The sequence below is a fragment of the Beta vulgaris genome, chromosome 2 (assembly GCF_026745355.1).
Source record: "Beta vulgaris subsp. vulgaris cultivar EL10 chromosome 2, EL10.2, whole genome shotgun sequence".
In the NCBI taxonomy this organism is placed as follows: domain Eukaryota; kingdom Viridiplantae; phylum Streptophyta; class Magnoliopsida; order Caryophyllales; family Amaranthaceae; genus Beta; species Beta vulgaris.
This window is the reverse complement of record NC_079203.1, coordinates 25,420,294-25,426,838: the sequence shown is the minus strand read 5'-3', so window position 1 is coordinate 25,426,838 and position 6,545 is coordinate 25,420,294. Positions and strand designations below refer to the sequence as shown.

The 6,545-nt window shown below is 36.3% G+C and overlaps 1 long non-coding RNA gene across 1 annotated transcript; it reads left to right on the top strand.

The window, feature by feature from the left end:
- The first annotated feature begins 280 nt into the window (after positions 1–280).
- Positions 281–2,919, top strand: LOC130590594 (uncharacterized). The gene is made up of 3 exons (XR_008968442.1): positions 281–391; positions 478–1,594; positions 2,662–2,919. It is a non-coding gene; the product is annotated as an uncharacterized LOC130590594 (long non-coding RNA).
- The last annotated feature ends 3,626 nt before the right edge of the window (positions 2,920–6,545 follow it).

The window sequence follows — 6,545 nt, the reverse complement described above, 5'->3', positions numbered from 1 at the left end:
CAGTCCCTAAACATTCACTCTAGTTCCCTAAAGAGTGGGAACTTTTGGAGTAGTGTTCTTAGGTCCAAGGATTTGATAGCAGCTGAGCATGAGTACTTTGGTTTTGAAGTATATAACCCACAACTGGTAGCTAGAAAATTTGGATTGCTCCAATTATTAGCTACACCTTATTTCCTGACCCGCAATGATCCTTAGATGTCAAAGCATCGTTTTGAGAAAGGTAAATCCCTTCGAAGCAACACTCTTAGTCTCACCCTTATGTCCATTACTCCTTGGAGAGGGTTTACCAGAACTGTTGAAGGCGTCCAAACATGGTGGGATCATGTTTTTCCAAATGACCAACAATATGCTGATGCTATAGCCCACTTTGAAGATGAACTCTTTTTAGGCTGTAAGTGATCTACTTCCTTAGTTATTTATAACTTTCAAGAGAAATAAATCTTATCTGATTTCTTTCTACCTTTCATTACTTTTTAGCAAAAGGTGGCGAGAAGAAATTAAAAGTCCTTGAGGGAATGCAAGTGGACTCTAGATATGGTAGGCTATACTGGAACATTGTGGGCCAAAGAATTCCTGAGCCCATTCCTTTAGAAGATGAAGATGATGCTGCCAATGATCAAGGGGGTTCTTATGGGGATGTCCATACTATAGAGGACATTGAAATCATGGGACTAATTGTAATATCCCAAATTTTTATAATTATTTTATAAAATTTATTTTGTTATAATAAGATTTTATTCTGAAAAATAGAGTAAAATCATAATAAATCAGATTTTTTTTATGAAACTGTTTTACTTATTAAATTAGATTTTTATGGTTTTAAAAAAAAAAAAAAAAATTTCGAAATCAGAATTTTTTTTTAAATCAGAATTTTTTTTTCGTTCAAAAGAAAGATAGAGAGAAAAGAAAATTCTGAAATTTTTAAATACTTATCTTTTAGTGAAACCCTAGATTTACATACATATATATATCCCCAAACACCCAAAAAAATTCTCACGCAATTCACTTTCTTCATCTCTTTGGTAAGTTCTAAATTTCAGATCTAGAATCACCATTGTTGTGTTTCGAAGGTTTCAACCAGAAAAAAAAAATATTGTTTTAAAACCCGATACCGAGACTCCGACGACTTGACCGGAATCCAGCACGGGTCTTCTTCTTCTTTCTCTTTCTTCTTCCTTTCTCTTTCTTCACCTTTCTTTTCGCGTGCTGTGGGATGTTTTGATGCCCAGGTTTTGATTTTTTTTAAACAAAAAAAGAAAAAGAAAGTGGTACATGTGCAGCAAGTTCACGTGGGTTGTGACTTGCTGTATGCTGCCACATGAAAGTTTTTCAAAAAAAAAAAAAAAAAAAAATTCTTTTCCCTTTCACAAATCACAATGTGAGCATGGCACGTTTTTTTTGGTTTCAAGTAGAAAGTTTTAGATTTTTTTTTCGTTTCTTTTCAACCTTCTTATTATTAATCTTGTAATTTTGATTAATTATTTGCGGGATATTATATCAAGTGACTAACTTTAGGTAATATTATTTGTTGTAGACGGAAACTTCGTAGGAGGCGAATTTTAGTTGATATTGCTATACTTGGGATGCGTGCAAGGTAATTCACAATGTCCATCAACAACTAGAATCCCGTTAGGAATTGTATGTGCTATGTGTAATACATGTGGTTGTGTGATTCTACGTTTATGTTAGATGTATATTATGTGACAGGAATAGTATAGTACTTTCTATGACTAAAATTATTATTATTATTACTACTATAGTACTATTATCCCTGCGTATAATATATATGTATCTACTGGTATTGTTGTTATGAAATTGGATTTTTTTTTAGTGTACCTAATTATACCATCGTATTAAAATTATACTAATATTGATAATGTACTTAATGGGTATAACTAGTGTGTTAATGATGTAACGAACGGTATTATAAGTTGATATATTGTGACTTTATGAGGCTTTAATGATGGATATATTGGTTACTATGATTTATGGACGTTGATTATTATAATTTTATTAAGTGGCTAAGTTGTGAAAAATATTCATTGAACTGAAGATGTTCTTGTTAATGTTAATGTGATTTTTGATGTGTCATAACTTTTAAAATTTATTAATCACGTAAAGTGAAACATTATTGAGGGAATTATCCTGTGGACTTGGATCCTCCATAGGTGATGAACAGTACTTGATTTTATTCTGTTACAACTCTTTATTGTCTTCCTCCTAATACTATTGGTGCGCATTGCGGATACCCATTAGATTAGTGAGGGGTGTGCACACTAGGGACGCTCTGCAAAACGATATTGGCCATTGCTCTTAATTTATTGGGTGACGACCCATGTTGAAGTAGGTGGTTACTGGGATTAGTCCCGGCCTACTGACGTTCAATTCCCCTCTAATAATTAAATTTGATGTTGTGTGAATCATATAAACTTGGAGTATTCAAATTGATTAAGTGTGTTATATACTTGTTTGTATTACGTTATACATGTCTGTTTTATGTTATACTTGTCTACATTTTATTATATTTGTAAGTATGGTATAAAAACTATTTTTTTAAAATATAACTATTATTATTTTACGGGATGGAGTTGTAATTACTTAGCTTTCGCTAATTTTTGTGTTGTTGTTTTCCTTTGTTCTCTTCCTATTTATATTGTGCAGGTTGGTGAAAGGGACTACGTTGCAGGAATGAGTGAATTTATAGTTTTTAAGTTCACCTAGTTTAATAAATGTTATAGTACTGTTATTTGGGATTGTAGTTTTGGATTGGTTTAAATTAGACAACTTAGCTGGTTTATTTTGATACTTTGGTTTTTGAGTTAAATTTTTTTTATTTCTAATAATTAGCCTTGCATTTATTTTGAACAATAGATGCGGCGGTAACACCCTAAAGGTTTGGTCAGATATTTTAATGAAAAGATGATGTTTTATAAAATTTGAAACCAAAGTTTTGGGGTGTTACACTAATGGAGCAAATTGATCCTTTCAAGAAGGATGCAAGGAAAAGAGACTGCAACTGTCTCCCTACTTTTAAGAGCATTCCATCCTCAGAACTAGTGAAGCAATCTGAATTTGTTCAGATTGCCTCCAAGAAGAGAGATATCCGCTTTCTTTCAGCTCCTAAATACTTGAGGCATTCCGATCCTATAGAAAACGTCCTAAATTAGAAATATCTTCTGAGGTCCAACATTATGATATTTCCTTAGATGAGGATAATGCAAGACCATATCCCAAATCTTCCCAAAAGTCAAACTTCATGGAGTTAAAGCAGGTATAGATGACTATTTTGTACGAAGTTTCATTCTGACATTAACCTGTTTTTCATAGTAGGTTCTTATGGTTTGACAAAGTTTAAGAATCTTGGTGGTTTGTCTTTTGAAAAGCCAGCAAATCTTAATTTTGAACAACCTTCAAATCTCTACTCTATTAATCAACCTTCAGCAAATGTTCCTACAACAATTGATCCGGGACTAGATATAGAGGGTGGTTCTTTTGATGAACCAATCAGTACGCTTGCTGATGAACCTATCATCTCTACGCCAAGCAATGTAACCCCCCAGTTGGAGTTAGAGGCTATTCCTACTTTAGAAGGACAAGATGCTCCCAGCTAGAAAAGACTAAGTGTAACATCTCATCCGATACAAAGAAGAAAAGAGACAAAAATAAAAGAAATAATGCCACTAGTGGTAGCGAAAATACCATTAAGACGGAAATGCTACCCTAAAGAGTAAAATTTAAACTATAAACAAAATAATCCTTCAAGGATAATAATTAACTTCCGAAAATCATATAAAAAGGGAAATGAGGTCCGATACCCTCATACCCACCAAAGTTCCAAAATAACTATGGAAACTCCAAAGACCTCAAAATAGAGTAATCGAAATCCAAAGGAACAAAACCAAAATCCGTGGTTCAACCATACTACAAACATAAAGGAAAGCTACTTAAGTCTTACTAAGTAACTAGTCATAATCCCTGTCTCAAAATGCTCGTTCACTATGACTAGCACAACTTCCTTGCTCACAAGGTCAAACTGCACAATCCTTGTCCAAACCGTAACGATCCTAAACAGCATCACCATCTGCAAAATAAATCAACAACTTCCACAATCAGTGGGGAGTAACTAGCAGTTCTCCCAACCCAAATAGGAATAGATAATAAACTTAAATAAATTAGAAACAACGCCAAAGAAATACATCACCAAGATAACATGCTTACCACGAGATACAACAAGTCATAAGCAACACATAGGAAAGCTCAACGTTAAACAATACCCGGTCAAACCATGCGACCAACGCAATCAAACACCATCAAGATCAACACAACAGACCATGCCATTTGTGAGTAGACTCATTGGACCATGCTGCCCAAGGCCTATGTTGCATATCTAAGGACCATGCCGCCCTTTCCAAATAGCAATGCTCAACAGATCATACCACCCGTGAGTGAACCATTGGACCATACCGCCCAAGGTTAAGTAACAAATTCCTAGGGCCATACCACCCTTAGGATAATCTACCCAAATTCCTAGGACCATGTCGTCCATAGGTTCAATCAAACCCAACAAAGTAAAATGTTGATGTGTCCAAGTTATCCGCCAATCTTAGGCGGATTTCGAGGCGTTTTTGGTGTCGGTACGAGCTTAGTGTCGGGATTTAGGAGAGATTTGACGTTAGGAGGTGTTGCCGGAGGATGTTGTGATTTGAGGAGTTTAGGAAGTAGTTTACATGATGGCACACTCGAGGGCCGATCTTAGCCCTCCGATCACTTTTTGTATCCCGGAGCCCTTGCTCGTTGTCCTTTATGATGCATCTTCCGAGTTTCGAGGTCCGTGGTTCGAGCTTCATTGTTATTCGTCGCCGAGGATTGATCACTTCAGTTCTACAGCTTCATGGCTTCCTCAAAAGCCAAGTTATTTATTCTCTCCTTTTATTTTTTGGTGTTTTGGATAGATTTGGGGCAGACGGCTCGTCGCGACCCGCGATCAGTGTCGCGAGTCGCGACCCCTGCCGCTGCACTTTTTACTTTCTTTTCCTCCCTTGGAGGGAAAGGAGGTTAAGTCACCTTTAGTTTAGCTTTACTAGAAAAAGAAAGGTAGAGAGAGAAAGAGAGTTCCATATGTTTCTTCTACTCTTCCTTATTAGATTTGTAATGAATTTCATGGATTTGCTAGCTTAAACTTCCATCTTGGATTTGGTTATTGAAGCTCTAATCTACTTGTGAGAACTTCGTACTCTCTATCTTCTTATGGTCATTGTGATGCTTCTTGTATGTATTTCCATGATATTTGCATAATCCTTGCTAGGAACGTTACTAGTATTGTTGTGTGAATCATCTAATGCTAGTTTTAGGTGCATAATCGGATTGTTGTGTTCCTAGCTCCATGTAGCATACTAGGTGTTTGATTAAATGCTGAACATTAATCTTGTGCACTTAGAGAAGCATAGCTTATTACTTGAATGTTGTTGCTTTAATAACATTAGTGATCCTATTGTGTTCCTCGTTTTTAATGCTACTTTGGTTTGAACTTAAGTGCGATTCATTTGAGTTAATTCATAGTAAGAGCGGTTCAAACCACGCAGATCGTGTGTTAGACCACGATCTAGGAGGATAGAAGTATCGACTTCTCAATAGGTGACCATAGGAAAGGTTGAGGGTTAAGGTTTCGTGATCACAAAGTAGGTTAGGGTGGATGCTAACTGAGTCCAAGGCCTTTTTATATTGTAATCTCTTCGTGTTTTTAGTATTGTGAGTAGTTTAGATCACTTACATTGTTCCAAATCCCCCCTATTCGGTTGCTTTGGCCTTAGTACATACTAGGGTTCTTGATTTGCTAATTTCCAATCAAGTTCATTTGCTCCCTGTGGATACGATCCCTGCTTCCATTATACTTACTTAGTGTGCATGAAAGTAGGTTAATTATATTTGGTTAGGAGTACACGACAAACGCCTACCAAATTTTGGCGCCGTTGCGGGGAGCAACGCATTACTTGTTTGTAATTAGTGAATTTTTATTCCTTAGGTTGTATTGCTTTGTATTTATGGTTAATACTCGTGCTACTAACCAACATCCTTTGCAGTACGATCGAGATTTGGAATTAACTCTTTTCAGGTTGAGAAGAGAACGGCGTGAAAACTTTAAGGAGCTTCCTTTTGCTATCGAAATAGAAGAAGAGATGCCTCCGAGAGTCGAGCCACGCACATTGAAGGAGCTCACAGCTCCTAACCTTGATCAGCAACCTTTATGCATTACATTCCCACAAGAAGATGAAGGGGAAAATTTTGAGCTGAAATCAGGATTAATACATTTGCTTCCGACATTCTATGGGCTAAATGGTGAGGATCCGAATAAGCATCTTTCGGAGTTCCATGTGGTGTGTAGCAGCATGAAACCAAGTGGCGTGTCGGAAGAAAAGGTGAAACTCAAGGCATTCCCATTCTCATAAAAGGTCGGCAAATGATTGGTTAATTACCTTCCACCGGGTAGCATTTCTACGTGGGCTGATTTGAAAAAGGCTTTTCTCGAGCAATATTTTCCGACTTCA